This window comes from Pelodiscus sinensis, chromosome 16 (genome assembly GCF_052426305.1).
Source record: "Pelodiscus sinensis isolate ZL-2025 chromosome 16, ASM5242630v1, whole genome shotgun sequence".
Lineage (NCBI taxonomy): Eukaryota > Metazoa > Chordata > Testudines > Trionychidae > Pelodiscus > Pelodiscus sinensis.
In genome coordinates this window covers 16,342,725-16,359,883 of record NC_143067.1, presented here as the reverse complement: position 1 = coordinate 16,359,883, position 17,159 = coordinate 16,342,725, and the positions used below count along the sequence as shown (strand labels likewise).

The 17,159-nt window shown below is 41.5% G+C and overlaps 1 protein-coding gene across 7 annotated transcripts in view; it reads left to right on the top strand.

Annotated features, from left to right (window-relative positions):
- RAPGEF6 (Rap guanine nucleotide exchange factor 6) overlaps positions 1–17,159 on the top strand; it is a 244,075-nt gene that overhangs the window by 89,276 nt on the left and 137,640 nt on the right. The window lies entirely within an intron of this gene.

Below are 17,159 nucleotides of genomic sequence, written 5' to 3'. Positions count from 1 at the left end.
TTGAGATTTGTTTTTGTTTGTTTGTTTCTCTTTAGTTTAGAGCATGTTGAAAAGTTTTTGATGAAATCCCAGCTATTATTCAATATGAGTGCTTATCTTGATGAATTACCAGTTTTTCATTTTGGTATAAAGATCAGAGTTTACATGAAAACAGCAGAATTTGGTGACATGAAATGAGCCACTCAGGGATGTATTTGCCACACTAAATATTGCTAAATGTGAGATATTGTGTATTTTAGTAATTGTGCAGTTATCACAATTTTTAGTGGTTACAAAGTTACTAAAATGCTTCCTCAGAAGTGGGGCTGGCAGCCAGTATGCTCCCATCCCCACTCCTGGGGAACCCCCTGCCACCCTGCGCTACTCTGATACAGAGGCATCAAGGAGGGATATGTGTGTGTAGTCATTTGGATTAATCAATAAACTCAGGCTAATCATTTAAATGACTACAGTTAACTTCCGATAATCCGGCACCTCTAGGACCCAGGGGGTGCCGGATTATGAGAGATGCCGGACTATCAGAAGGGGGGGCTATGAGGGGTCTGGAGTGGGGTGGGAGGGGATGCCACCCCAGGCCCCTCATAGCTCCCCCTTATGATAGTCCGGCTCTGCCCCAGGCGTCCCTGATTCAGCTGCTGCTGGTCAGTTTCAGCAGCAGCTGAATCGGGGATGCCTGCAATAGAGCAGCTGGGGTGCTGCCGGGTTGGTCCCGCAGCGCCGAAGGGCGGCGCTACGGCACCAACCCAACAGCACTCCAGCTGCTCTTGGGGACACCTGGGACAGAGCAGCTGGGGTACTGCCCGGTTGGTCCTGTAGCGCTGCCCCTCGGGGCTGCGGGACCAACCCGGCAGCACCCCAGCTGCTCTTGGGGACGCCTGGGGCAGAGCAGCTGGAGTGCTGCCGGGTTGGTCCCGCAGTGCCAAAGCTGCTCTGCCCGGGGATTCCTGGAATCAGCCGCTGATCTGTTTCAGCAGCGGCTGAATCGGGGACCCCTGGGGCAGAGCAGCTGGGGTCCTGCCGGGTTGGTCCCGCAGCGCCATCCTTTGGCGCTGCAGGACCAACCCAGCAGCACTCCAGCTGCTCTGCCCCAGGCGTCCCCAAGAGCAGCTGGGGTGCTGCCGGGTTGGTCCCGCAGCCCCGAGGCAGCGCTGCGAGACCAACCCAGCAGCACCCCAGCTGCTCTGCTCCCAGCTTCCCCGTTTCAGCTGCTGGTCAGTTTCAGCAGCAGCTGAATGGGGGAAGCCTGTCCGGCTGCCCCAGCACTTCCGGGTTCCTGATGGTGCCGGACCATCAGGAGTCCCGGAGCATTGGATGCCGGACTGATGGAGTTTTACTGTATATGCTAACATCCGTACTAAATATATACATCTGTATTATGCCAAAGTAAATGCTTCTCTGACTCTGAGGCCACAGTATTTTTATAAGGGTTTCTGTTTACCACTCTTTTGTGTAATTGCATGCTAAATAGATGTGTGTGGTCCATACAATGTGTTTTTTTTATATTTGACAAAGTCAGATTACCAATTAATCAAACAAATTATAATTAAAAATGTTCACATTACCAGAAATTATACTTTGTGCTATTTTATAATTTTGGTGGTTTAAGTGGAGCCAGATTTTAAAGAGACGTTAGGCCAGGAAAAGGAAAACAAATTAAGTAACTCTCTTAAACCAAAAAATACAAAACCAGAACAAACTCTCCAAACTTAAATGTCCTATTCTAGTTGTGAGGGTTGCAAAGCACTTGAAATACAGTCCCTAAACATGAAATCCTGCTACTTTCAGACTATATTTGAGTAAATTAGTTTTTTGGTTTATGACTAATAATAACGTTTTTAGAAGACAATTTAAAAACCCCAAAACACTGGCATTTCCAGGGTATAGGTTATGTTGGCATTTGTCTTCTAAGCAGATAGGCTATTGTAGCTATAACAACAAGTATATACTTTAGGGTCATCTTCCCATATGTCCATTTCCTGGTGTGTGAAGTATTCTGTACTACATCAAGAATTAGTAAACAAACTGAGCTAGTCACCGAAGTGAGAATTTGTGTCTTCAAGCTCTGAGAAATAGCAAAGGGTTTGATAATGGATGACTGTCTAGCCTTGATGATTGTGACAAAATATACATCTTTCTTGTTCCATTGCATTTCTAGTTAAGGTTGAATAAGCTCAGAGAACAGTAGTTCTCAGCGTTTTCATTCTTTGACCTCTTTGTAAGGAAGAGAGAATCTTGTGAACAACAGATCTTATGATTCTCTTTGTATGAGAGAAGGGTACTGAGGGTACTAAGATAGACAAGAGTGAAGTATTTTACACACCAAGTTTAATTCCACGGAGTTTGGTTGCATAAATTTTATTTCTGAAAGGAAATCTGTCAGTTGGTTGTTTCAGGTGAATGAAGCGAAAAACCAGTGCCATATATAGATCTTGAGCTTTTGCTCCCTGTTTGACAATTTCAGATAATTTCTTTAGCAAAAAAAGCTTTTCAATGGATGAATTGACTGGTCACTTAAGAAATCAAAACATAATAGCATACGTAGTTACCTGCTCCCCATTCTGCAAGTTACAAAATTATAAAAAGAAGAAAAGTATGAGCAGATTTAATCAAATTTGGTTAGTTTAGTAAAATAATTAGTTCAAACACCTTGCATTATGTAGTATGATTTCTTCATCCTATGCGGATAAAACTCCCATGTGCATTTATGTGAATTACTTGTTCATGCTGAATAGCGAATGTACTGCTGATATATGATCATTCGTTCCCTAAGATTTTGAAAATCTCAGATAAACCATTGACTCTCTCATAATTACCTTTTCACATTTCAGCATATCAATACATACATTTTACCATTTGACAGTGGTTCATAATTGCTGTCCTTATATCTGTCTATAACATTGTGCACTGGGAATATCTATGTACATGGTAGCGATTGCACTTGCAACTTGATCAGCTTTTCAGGAACAATGATGAAAAAAATACAAGCAGTAGACAATGTGTGAAAAGATTTTCAAAGAATCAAACTTTTAAAAATCTTGTATATTGAACTATGTCTGTGACTAAGGTTGGCAAAGACAAACGGATGTTCCTGAACCAGAGAGGCCAGGTATATGGTGGTCTGGCGCTGGGGCAGAAGTGTGAAAGAGAGGGCCGAGACTCAGCCAGGGTGTCAAGTGGGGGGCAGCATCAGGGAGTTTTGGCCCCATTTACTGGGCAGTAGTGAGGGGCCAACAGCGGCTGTGGAGCTCCAGCCCCGGCCTCAGCTCCAGAAGTCATGGCCAGCCAGGCAGCAGCGGGGCTGGCCTGAAGCCCTAGCCATGGAGCAGCACTTCAGCGTGGGCCATGAGAGAAGGGACCTCCCTTTGTCTGACACAGCCCCTCAGTCAGCACTGGTCAAGTTCGGAGGGTGCTGGACTAGGGAGGTCCAACCTGTAGATTGCGATAGGCATGACATTGAAATAGTATCCCTCCTAGAGCTGGAAAGTTTACAAACTTTCCAACAAACTTTTCTCACTGACATGATTGCAGTTATTCATTATAGCATACGGGGAGCTGTGCCTTTAGCTTGCTACGCTCGCCTACCCTGTCTCTCTGGCCACTCTCACTTTGTGGAGAGCCTGTTGACGCTGATGATGCGATGATGTCATTCTGTCGCCTGGCAGAAACACCCTATCGTCTGGCAGGAAAAACTTTTTTATATACATAGAGAGATTATTTCACATTCCTGTTTGCTGCTAGCTGTTCTTTGAGAGTCTGAATGGTTTGATGGATCTCCTATCTAAGCCCTATTTGACGATTGAATTACTTTGTGTTCACTCACTGCATTACCTTTCAGGTATGAATCAATTCATTTTAGGTATTGATACAAGACTTGTGGGGCAATCTAGACCAAAGAGCAGTGGACACAACTTAACCTGCAACCTTGGGTTCCTTACAATGCTCTCTTGCTGTAGCTCCCCACTAGAATGCTCACACCCAGCCTACAAGCATGCAGATTACACCCTGAAGGGTCTGTGTGTTAGACAGCCCTGGTTAAGCAGCTCTGACCACAAAAGACAATCGACAGCTCTACTCTGGCCTGAGTTACAACCTGCAAGGTGACCCCAACATACTCTTAGTCCTAAATTTTCCCCAAACCACGTGCACTGTACTGTCTGTCGGTCTCCTGGACAGCCGAGAGAAATAATACATTTCATTTGTTCTTGTCAAGTGACAAAAAGCACATCGCAGCTCATTAACTGGGGTAAACACATTCTTCCCTTTAAAAACAGTACTGAGTTTGTTTATAATCAAGATAAAACAAATTCGTTTGCAGTAGAACATAGACTAAGTGATGCCGATTAAAAGGACTAATGATAAGGTTACAATTAAATAAATGCGAAAACATGAATCTAAAAATCTAAAACCTAAACATGGTACATGCTTTGTTCAAGATAGTTTCTCTGACCAATCCTTCCCAGCTATGGCTGGTTTTTCTCAGTCAGGGCCTTTCACAGAAGGTGAAAGATCTTTGCCAAAGCATGCTTTTCACCAATGTTCAGGTCCCAGGGACTTCAAACCACATCCCCTTAGCTGAAGGACCCATCTTTTTCAGTCTGCAAGAGCTCTGTTCCCTTGCCTGACACGTGTGGGCAAGGTGTAAGCCCTTCAAATAGAAGCAGTTGAAAGGGCTTGTGCGGCAACAGCTCCCAGGCATCGCGCTAGGGGGTGGGGCCTGGAACAACCACATGGGTGCGATCAAAGCCCTAGGTGGGCCAGATCAGGTACGCTGAGCGGCTGTTGCCCACCCTTGGTCTAGCACGTTGGATACCATGGTTGTATAGGCATTCAGGTTCGGTCTGGGGACCTGAGTGCAAGCTCCCAGAGCTTAGGCAAACAGTTTGAGCCTGAAACTAGTGGAAGACTTCTTCAGCTCTGCAGCCTAAGCCCCTCAAGCTTCAGTAAGGTGATGCAGGCCAGATGCAGTAATAATACAGGTATTTTATTCTTGCGTAGATCTAGCCTTAATACTCTCTGGAGTATGTCACCTTTTAATCTCTAAAGATGGAGTTCACCTTTCCAGGAGCGGGAAGGCCTTGTTTGGACACAGACTGGCTAACCTTGTGAGGAGGGCTTTAAACTAGGTTTGTCGGGGGCAGGTGAGCAAAGCCCACAGGTAAGTGCTGAATGTGCGGGACTGGGAGATGGGTTGGAAATGGGGGGGACTACGGCCTATAATGGCAAGGAGAAAGGAGGGTCAGGGCACAACAGGGAGGCAAGATCAAATCAGTATCTTAGATGCCTATATACAAATGCGAGAAGTATGGGTAATAAGCAGGAAGAACTGGAATTGCTAACCAATAAATACAACTATGATATCATTGGTATTACAGAAACCTGGTGGGATGGGACGCATGATTGGAATATTGGTATGGAAGGGTACGGCTTGCTCAGGAAGGACAGACAGGGAAAAAAGGGAGGAGGGGTTGCCTTGTATATTAAAAATGTACACACTTGGACTGAAGTGGAGATGAACGTAGGAGATAGCTGTGTAGAGAGTCTCTGGGTTAAGCTAAAAGGGGTAAAAAACGAAGGTGATATCATGCTAGGAGTCTACTACAGGCCACCTAGCCAGGTGGAAGAGGTGGATGAGGCCTTTTTTAAACAATTAACAAAACTATCCAAAGCCCAAGATTTGGTGGTGATGGGAGACTTCAACTATCCAGACATATGTTGGGAAACTAACACAGCGAGGCACAGGCTATCCAATAAGTTTCTGGACTGCATTGGAGACAACTTTCTGTTTCAGAAGGTTGAAAAAGCTACCAGAGGAGAAGCTGTTCTGGATTTGGTTTTAACAAATAGGGAGGAACTAGTTGAGAACTTGAAAGTGGAAGACAGTATAGGGGACAGTGATCACGAAATAATAGAGTTCATGATCTTAAGGAAAGGTAGAAGGGAGACCAGCACAATTGAGGTTATGGATTTCAGGAAGGCAGATTTTGATAAGCTCAGAGAACTTGTACGTAAGGTCCCATGGGAAGCAAGACTGAAGGGAAAAACAACTGAGGAGAGTTGGAAGTATTTCAAAGGGACGTTGTTAAGGGCCCAAAAGCAAACAATTCCGCTGTGTAGGAAAGATAGAAAATATGGCAAAAGACCAGCTTGGCTTAACAAGGAGATCTTGCATGATCTCAAAATAAAAAAGGAGTCATATAAAAAATGGAAACTAGGACAACTAACAAAGGATGAATATAGGCAAACAACACGGGAATGCAGGGGCAAGATTAGAAAGGCAAAGGCACAAAATGAGATCAAACTAGCTACAGGCATAAAGGGAAACAAGAAGACCTTTTATAAATACATTAAAAGCAAGAGGAAGACCAAGGACAGGGTAGGCCCACTGCTTAGCGAGGAGGGAGAAGCAGTAACAGGGAACTTGGAAATGGCGGAGATGCTCAATGACTTCTTTGTTTCGGTCTTCACCGAGAAGTCTGGAGGTGTGCCTAACGTAGTGAATACAAGCAGAGAGAGGGTAAGTTTAGAAGATAGGATACACAAAGAACAAGTTAAAAATCACTTAGGAAAGTTAGATGTCAGCAAGTCACCAGGTCCTGATGAAATGCATCCCAGGATACTCAAGGAGCTGATAGAGGAGGTATCTGAGCCTTTAGCTATGATCTTTGAAAAATCATGGCAGACAGGGGAGATTCCAGAAGACTGGAAAAGGGCAAATATTGTGCCCATCTATAAAAAGGGGAATAAGAACAACCCAGGAAATTATAGACCGGTCAGTTTAACGTCTGTCCCAGGGAAGATAATGGAGCAGGTAATTAAGGAAATCGTATGCAAACACTTGGAAAGTAATAAAGTGATAGGGAATAGCCAGCATGGGTTTGTGAAGAACAAGTCATGCCAAACTAATCTGATAGCTTTCTTTGATAAGATAACGAGCCTTGTGGATAAGGGAGAAGCGGTGGATGTCATATACCTAGACTTTAGTAAGGCATTTGATATGGTCTCGCATGATATTCTTATTGATAAACTAGGCAAATATAACTTAGATAGGGCCACGATAAGGTGGGTGCATAATTGGCTGGATAACCGTAGTCAGAGAGTTGTTGTTAACGGTTCTAAATCCTGCTGGAAAGGGATAACAAGTGGAGTTCCTCAAGGGTCTGTTTTGGGACCGGTACTATTCAATATCTTCATCAATGATGTAGATATTGGGATAGAGAGTACTCTTATTAAGTTTGCAGATGATACCAAACTGGGTGGGGTTGCGACTTCTTTGGAGGATAGGGACATAATTCAAAATGACCTTAGCAAGTTAGAGAAATGGTCAGAGGTAAACAGGATGAGGTTTAATAAAGAGAAATGCAAAGTGCTCCACTTAGGAAGGAACAATCAGTTCCATACATACAAGATGGGAAGCGACTGTCTAGGAAGGAGCATGGCGGAAAGGGATCTAGGGGTCATAGTGGACCACAAGTTGAATATGAGTCAACAGTGTGATGCTGTTGCAAAAAAAGCAAATATGATTCTAGGTTGTATCAACAGGTGTGTTGTAAGCAAAACTCGTGAAGTCATTCTGCCGCTCTACTCTGCACTAGTTAGGCCTCAGCTGGAGTACTGTGTCCAGTTCTGGGCACCACATTTCAAGAAAGATGTGGAGAAATTGGAAAGGGTACAGAGAAGAGCGACAAGAATGATTAAAGGTCTAGAGAACATGACCTATGAAGCCAGGCTTCATGAACTGGGCTTGTTTAGTTTGGAAAAAAGAAGATTAAGGGGGGACATGATAGCGGTTTTCAAATATCTAAAAGGGTGTCACAAGGAGGAAGGCGAAAATTTGTTCCTCTTGGTTTCTGAGGACAGGACAAGGAGTAATGGACTTAAAGTGCAGCAGGGGAGGTTTAGATTGGACATTAGGAAAAAATTCCTAACTGTCAGGGTGGTCAAATATTGGAATAAATTGCCAAGGGAGGTGGTGGAATCTCCCTCTCTGGAGAGATTTAAGAACAGGTTAGATAGACATCTGTCAGGGATGGTGTAGACGGAGCTTGATCCTGCCTTGAGGGCGGGGGGCTGGACTCGATGACCTCTCGAGGTCCCTTCCAGTCCTATTATTCTATGATTCTATGATTCTATGATATGTTTCCACTGTGTATGTGCACATGCACACACAAATGTGTGTTTTTAATTTGGGCTAAAAAAGCAGTAAAGACACAACAGTACAACATATTGCTCAAGTTAGCATTTGGAATTCAGCTCCAGATATTGTATAATCTTTAGTTCAAACTGCTAACCCAGTTTAACTGTCATTTGCATAGGTTTTCACTGCTAATTTAATCTAAATTAGCTACCCCAATACCTCTTTTGCTGTGAAAACCTAACCTAGAACTACACTTTTATTTGTGATTCAGAGATTGTTGGTTTAACCCAATTTAAAAATTTTTCCATAGGCTCCCTTGTGTTATTCCTATTACTCTTCATGTTGTCCCCCCTCACCTCTTAAATATGTAAATTTGTGCACATTAAATGCAGTGTGACTCATTTTTAACAATAAGGTTAATCTTTGTTTTTATAAAACATAACTTGCTAAGTGCCACTGTTCAGACACTTGAGTTTGCAGCTGCTGCATGTATGGAAATCCTATTCATGTCAGAGGAAGTTTTATATGCAGAGCAGCTGCAGATCTAGTTCCATATTAGTCATTTATCTGCCAAATAGTGTTAATTTAACTTTATTAAAGTATTCTAAACTCTTAATTTCCCAATGACTGTTATTTGGTATGATGGGGGAAAGTACTGGAAGCTAAGAGGATTATTTCAGTAAACTATATGAATTTACAATTCTAAAAAGGAAATAGCAATAAAAGTGCATAGTTCCTTTTGCATTTTGCTTATTTATTGCCTTCTGTCTGCATTCATATTTTTCCTCTTAATGTAGGTACAGTAATTAAAACTGGTTAAAGGGGAAAAAGTGGACTAGCATTGGCTTAGTTAATTTTAATGTTGTGAGAGTGGAAGTGTGAGAGTGGAAGTTTGTGTGTTTGTAAGTGTCACAAATTATCTTTAGTACGTCCTTTGAGGTATTTATCACAGCAGTATTTCTACTTTCCAGAAATATCAGTGTTTTTCCCCCCTAAAAGAATGAAAAACTGATAATGATGACAAGGTTTATCCCTTCCTTTCCCTCACTCATGTAGAAGACATTTTACCATTTACACAGTTTTAAAAATCAGATATGAATTTATTTTCACAATACTTATGCTAGGTAGGTACACTTATCCCCTTTTGGCAAGTAGGCAAATTGAGACAGATGCCAAGCAGACAGAGGAGATCAGTAACAGTAGTAGTTCCCAGTCCAATGCTCAGTCAGTTAGGTAATGTTACTAGCCTTCTTAAATTAAAATAATAATCATCCAAATGGACATTGTTGGAATATGAACCAAATAATTTATATGTTTTAGAAATAGGTCTCATACGAGTAGTCATTTATTTAGTAAAAGTTTCTGACACGTGGAAAAACTACCCCCAGGCCACAATGGTTTATACCTTTGGGTGGTCATGTAAGAATAATGTTAAAAGTACAGCTTACATACAATTTAGCTTTAATAATAGATAATTTGTAATCTAAAAGCATATGGTTGTTAAAAAAATCAGTCACTGTGTGGAAGCAGATAGGAATTTTTTTAAATGTAACATTTAAAATACATTGTTGAAACCTCACAGTAAGTGAGGTGGTGAGAGAGACCAGCTTTTGAGCTTAGAGAGCTCCTCTTCAGATATTTAGGCTTGGTCTACACTACAGAGTTAGGTCTATCTAAGACAGTGGTCACCAACCTGTGGAGGTTGCCGGGCGCCAGGGGGCGTGGCCGTTCGCCCTCCGGGCGCCAGGGGACGGGGGCGGGGCCCCCCCATAGCCGCGCGCCCGGGGCCGGCGCCCCCCCCCCCCCCTCCTCTAAGTGCCCGGGGCCACCTCCAAGCGCCGCGCACCCGAGGCCGGCGCCCCCTCCCCCCCAAGCTCCGTGCGCCCGGGGCCGGCGCCCCCCTCTCCCCCAAGCGCCACGCGCCTGGGGCCAGCGCCCCCCGCTCCCCCAAGCGCCCGGGGCCGGCACCCCCCGCTCCCCCAAGCACCCGGGGCCGGCGCTCACCCCCCTGGGGCCGGCGCTCACCATGCGCCTGGAGCCGGCTCCGGCACTGTGCATGCGCCACGTGCCCAGGGCCAGGCCAGCCCCGAGCACGTGGCGGGCGCACATGAATGCCCCTGCGGGCGCCATGGCGCCCGCGGGCACTGTGTTGGGGACCACGGATATAAGACAATTGACATTGGCCTAACTTTGTAAGTGTGTGCATTACAATGTCTCTTCCACAGGTGTGAGTATGTGCTGATTGCACGCAACATTGACTGTGTGAGCCATGCGCTCCCACTGCTTTGGTTTAGTCAGCATATCCTGAACATTCTAGGTATTCAAGTGTAATTAGCAAAACTATTCTCTTCGAGGAGACCATCTTGGTTACAACAATCTTGCAGCCCACTGAGATGGAGGGCCACTCATGCCTCGTCACTCACTAGTCTACGTTGAACATTGCTGGTGTAAGTGCTGCTAGGGTGAGGGGACACACTGCTGACAGAAGGAGCTAGTGTGGACATACAAAAACAGTTTAATTACAGCAGGCATTGTACATCGATGTAACTTAAGTTGACTTAATTTTAAAGAGAAAACTTGCCAGTACTCAGAAATACAAGATGGAACAGATTGTGTAGCAGATGCAGTTAACTTTGAGTGATCCCTTGAAATGTGTGTTAAGTGACATGTTAATGACTCTCTAGTCATGTGGGGTAGAGAGAAACTATGGGATAGATTTAGTGGGTTCCAGACTATTGTAGTAAGTAGGGATGTCAATGTGTAGCTGACTACACGATTAACAGATAAGCCTGGACTTATCAGTTAATTTTGTCAACTATATGCGTTTCTGCCCACCACACTTGCTGCCTCTGTATCGGAGGCAGCAAGGCGGGTGGGGGAAGGGGGAAGGAGCCAGCTTAAAAGCTATCAGAGGCAGCAAGGCCGGGGCAGGTAGAAGTTGCTCTGTGAGATGTTGGCACAGGCCTCTATCCGTGGGTAGAGTCAGCTGCCTTGGATACAGTGTGGGACAGCAGGCAAATCCAATCCGTGTGAGAAGTGTTTTTTTTAAACCAGCTTTCCTCGCGGACCAGCTCCTGCCTGCTACCCTGTGCTCCCTAGGAGTGGGACCAGGAGTACACTGGCTGCCGGCCCTGCCTCTGGGAGCTTATCGAATAATTGTGTAACTGTAAAGCTTTGATGCAGTTACATAATTATTCAGTTAGTCAGTATCTAATTTCCCTAATAATAAGCTATAAATTCAGTATTGATTCAATCCATGTTAGTGAAATAAGCTCCCAGGCTTGTCTTTTAATGGTGTTATGGAGATTTTCTTTGAGGATTTCAAAGGAAACCTGTACAACACATTCAAAAGATGCGCTTGTGAGGTAAATTTTATTTAGCTATGCCATTGAGTACATTTCGCAAACCTGAAGAAGAGCTCTTCTGTCTCTCACCAGCTGAAGTTGTTCTTATAAAAGATATTATCTCACCAATCTTGTCTCACATTTTAAATACTAAATTTAAATGTAAATAATACATAAATTTAATTGTAAAATGCACAAGCATCTATGAAGTAGTGATCACTTACATTTACATATCAGCCTCTTCCTTATTAATAGCTCACTACTGTATATTTTAAACTAACATTGCCCTCTCTCTGAAACACTGCAGTGTTTTTTAAGCTCTTTTATAATAAATGGGTGAGAAGGTATAAGAAATTTAGCACAGACTGAGGCTTTATCTATACTTACCAGAAGATCACTGCTCTGGAAATTGATCTTCTGGGGTTTGATTTTAGTGGGTCTACTAAGGACCTGCAAAATGGAACGTTGAGTCCTATATTTGGCCTTTTCCAGTCAAGTGGTATCTCTCCTCTTCTCCATGAGTTCTCAAAGATAATCATTAATTGCTCAGATCTCTTCAGCCAGTTTCTTAAATATTCTAGGATGTATTTCACATGCATTTCATGTATTTTAATATTCACATCCCTTCGAAATAATAATCTTGGTGATATATAGAGGTATCCATTTTTACAGCAACCTGCTAATGAAGAATACTTGAGTGACAAATTTCTTTTTCTTTTACTTGATGTAGAGTACATTTAATGTAATTTCATCCAGAGGGCTTTTTTATTAATCTAGAATATCTTGTAATTGGAAGAGGACACATAAGTTGTTTCAGCATGGTGGGATAAGAACTAGCATACTAGATTATAATTCATCCAGTACATTCTCTCTACCTGTGCAAGATGCTTAATTTAGGTATTTTATAATCTATTTTAACTATAATTTCAGCCAGTTTTACTTAGAGAAACCAGGTTTACTCATCTGTAATTCCCAGGATCACCCCAATCAGTATTTTTGTTTTTTTGGTGTTTGTTTTTAAAAAGATTGGTACAGCTTTGTTACCATTTAGTTAAATGCAATCACAGTCTGTTCTAATGAGATTGCATATTTTTGTTAGCAACCCAGCAAGTCCATTCTGAAGTTTCTCAGAACTCTCAGGTAAATATCATCCAGTCCTTATAATGTATTGTTCACCTGTACTTCAGTTTGTTCCAGCACCTTGTCTTTCAGCACCTCAAAGTTTGATATTCTCTCCTCTTTGATACTTGAAGAGTTGTGGTGAAATCCTGACCCCCTAGAAGGGAGAGTTTTGCCATTGATTTCAATAGGGGCCAAAGTTTTAACCCTAGGTGTCTTCTCAGCATCCTTTGAAATGAAAACTGATGCAAAGAGATAATTGAGCTTCTCTGTAGATATTTGTTTGTCTGTTATAGAAACATTGAAGACCACATCTAACATAGTGCATGCCACTGAATGTATGACGTAAGATTAGTGGCTAAAATAGGGAAAGAACATATTTTAAATGACTTAGACAAGTTAGCTGTCTTCAGATCACCTGAGGGCCTGATGAAATACATCCTCAAATACTCAACCAAGTGATAGGGTTGATATCTGAGCTGTTCATGATTATCTTAAAAAAATCATGGACAAAGAGAGATTCCATCAGACTGGAAAATAACAAATATTTTACCAATCTATGAAGGGGGAGGGGGGGGGGGGAGAACAACCTGGGGAATTATAGACAAGTTAGCTTGACTTCCATATCTGAAAAGATAATGGAACAAATAATTAAGCAATCAAATTGCAAACAATTAGAAGATAAAAAGGTGATAAATAACAATATGGGTATGTCAAGAACAAATCATGTTAGATCAATCTTTGACAAGCCCTGTGGATGGAGGGAAGTGGCAGATGTATATCTTGATGTAAGTAAGCCTTTTGATACTGACTCGCATAACTTTCTCATAAACAAACTAGGAAAATACAACCTAGATTGGACTAGTATAAGGTAAGTACATAGCAGGTTGGAAAACTGTTCCCAGAGTATAGTTATCAGTGGTTCACAGTGAAGCTGAAAAGGCATATCAAGGGATTGGTTCTAGGTTTGATTCTGCTCAAAATCTAGTGATTTAGATTATGGAATAGAGAGGACACATTATTTGCAAACTGTATACAACTCTGGGAGGGCTTGCAAGCACTTTGGATAATTGGATTAAGATTTAAAATTATCTGAACAAACTGTATTTGTCCTTATTGAATTTCATCCTATTTGCTTCACATTATTTCTCCAAAGTACTTCACTTGGAAAGGAACAAGCAGTCACACACATACAAAATGGGAAATGGCTACCTAGGAAGGAGTATTGTGGAAAGCAATTTGTGGGTCATAGTGAATCACAGACTAAACACTGTTGGGGAAAAAAAAAGCAAATAGTGTTCTGGGATGTAGTGGAAGGAGTGATTTAAGACAAAAGAAGCAATTCTTCCGCTCCCTTTTGCAGTGATTATGCATCATTTGCAGAATTGTGTCCTGTTCTGGGTGCCAGTTTTCAAGAAGGTTGGAGAAAGTCCAGAGAATAGCAACAAAAATTATTAAAGGTCTAGAAAACACAACCTATGAGGAAACATTGCAAAAATTGTGTTAGTTGAGTCTAGAGTAAAGAAGACTGAGGGGATATATGTTTTCAAGTACATACAAAATTGTTACTAGAAAGAGGGAGGTAAATTGTTCTCATTAACCTCTGAGAATAGGATAAGAAGTAGTAGTCTTAAATTGAAGCAAGGGAGATGTAAGTTGGAGATAAGGAAAAACTTCCTGATTGTCAGGATAGTTGAGCAGAAGAATTATTGCCTAGAGAGGTTGTGGAAATTCTGTCATTTTAAATTTTTAAGCGTAGGTTTGACCAAGTCTATCAGGAATGGTCTAGATGTTGGTTGGTCCTACTGTGAGTGTAGGGGACTGGACTAGATGACCTCACATGACAGCCGCCTTTTCCTTTCTAATTTAGATGTTAACATTTTGTCTGCTGCAATGGCTCATGCTTCTTTCCATGAGCTGGATTATGTGTATTAGTGGATAGATTTTCAGTGTGAGTAGATTTGATTAGACATATATAGAGGACGAACCCAAGCAAAATTCATGTCATTTAAGTGTTTTGCATTTGTGGCTTATTCGTGTCATTTTAAAAGATGAATTTTTATTTGCGCAAGAAAGAAGCTGTGTCTGTGGTTTATTCATTTCCTGACCAGTCTAGAAAGAACAGACTACCTTATCTTTTGTTTATGTACTAGGTCTAAATTAAGTCTGCAGCTTTGCAGGGAAGAGAATGTTTGTCTGGTTTGTAGACATGGCCACAACACTTTCCACAGAAATGCAACAGAATTTATAGAGACTAGAGACTGCTGAATCTGTGAGCTAGAAACCAGAATTATTGCAGGGCTGACACACTTGTCTTGAAGGGTAAAGGGAGGACTTGATAGTTGTATCACTTACAGAGTTCTGTTAACTGATGGTGTCAACTGTTAAGGAAACTGCTTGTTTATCTGAATGCCAATTCATTGGCTAAGAGAGGCAGAATATAACAGGTTTAAAATGGCATCCAAGATTACTGCCTGAGGAAGAAGACAAACTGTCTAATACACTGATGATTTTGACATGTCTTCTTTTTTGTATCTTTTTCTTAATTTTTAAGGGAGAGAATGACTACCAAATGGACATTTGTATTGATCAAGTTTGTGCTTATTTTATTGTCTTGTATTTATTAATTTTTCAGCACTGATTCCATCTTCTAGTTGTATCAGCTGTACCATGATCATACTATGCACCTTGTCTGTGGCATAGTATGTCACTGGTTGTTATTATCATTAGCAGGATCTTGAATGCTCATGGGTACAATGCATTAAATATTTTTGGTAATTTGCATAAACCACAAGTGCTTTGCAGATGGTTGGCCAAATCAATTAGTGCTTGTGTGTGCAGTCTGTAAAAGATTGACAGTTATGAAATATTATTACATAGAGTAGAACAAGTATATTTAAAAATACTATTTTGTATCATTAAAGGCTTACTGCCAAGTAATGATAGAACATGTACTTTTCAGATTAGTACATTTTGATATTTCGAAAGCTGTATACTGTTGTTAAATGTCCTGATAATCTCTGTGTATTGTCTTTAAAACTGATTTCCCAAAATTATTTTTTTTAAAGTGATAAATTATTAGTGAAACCCCAGTACTTTGATAACATAGTATTCATAGTATGAGAAGGATCCTTTAGTGCTTTAGACTCTACAGACTAATGATGATTATGTGTGCATCGATATGTGTATGGATGCACACATGCAGAAATTTAACCAGCTCTGGGGCAAAACATGCACCTACTTAGTGGCATAAGAGAACACTGCATAACAAGTGAAGAAGACTATATCCAATTGAAACTGCATGGAATTTATTTTAGGCAGGCACCTGTATTTACTTAAATTGGAATTTGGCCAGGTACCTAGAATTAACAGTTGTCCTCAAAATATGCCAGGATATATTTTAATGATCAGCTGTTACTTACATTGCCTCTGAAAGATTGCACAATTTCCTAAATGTTGAGTGCGGCATTTTCATCACAGAGACATAGCAGAAGTTCATTATTGACTGAGTCACCTGCATGAGGTCTTAAGAAATGTTGAGTTGCTGTGGGGATGGGGTGGTTTGAGATTTCTGCTAGGGTTATCAGCCCCGACTTCACATCACAACTTTATTTTTCACTTCTCTTTTGATTTATACCTCTTGAATAAGGGATTAGTTTGTGGCTTGTAAGCATCTATATATCTGAAGTTTTGCCCCTCTGATTGCTGTAAGGGAGAGGAATTTTCTCTGTTCTCCATCCTGTGATAAGCACAAGTCTCTACTATTCTGCTCCTTTTTGGCCTTGTTCATACATAAGACAAGTATTTACCTTTGCTATTGCTTGTGCTTCAAGTGTCAGTCTTAAATTAACATAATTCTGGACTGTAGGGATCTGAATATGGAGCAGTTTTGTTAATTTGACTCAGTTAATATTTGCCATAGTAATGCACAGCACTGGTACTATCTGCATGCAGACTCCAAAAGACATTTGTATGAGAAATACTGTCATATGGTTTCACAGTCATAGAGCATTCAAAACTTATTTTAAAGTGAAATCTTAAATTCTGTGGAAATTGATGACTTATTAATGACTCTCCAGGGAAATTTTCCTATTTCCCAGTGGTAAGTGGACCAAGGAATTCTCCAACCACTGACCAATACTACAACTTTCAGCACTTTGTTTCTTCTTTCTGGGAGAGAGGTACTGGTCCAGCCTAAAGTCTTTTTTTAAAGTTTATACGCTTTCTGATTTATTTATTCATCTTAATATATGAAGTACCTTTCCAAAATTTACCTTTTTCTAAATAAAATTATTCACTCCCTTTCCATATACCCAAGGGAAAAAAATGGTCTGTGCATCAAGCCTGGAAGGTTAACAAATCTAGTCTCTGAACTGCAAAAGCGATTGTTCCAGAATCATTGTCCTCATAGAAAACTTGCCAGCAGTTCCTTCTTCTGTAAAACAAACTGGGACTCCAGCTCAAGCACTTCCACTGATCACAATTGTAGTACATCATATAGAGTACTAGTGGAGAGGGGTAATGCTATAGGTCCATAAAATGGGTTCTCAGCCTTTTTGGAA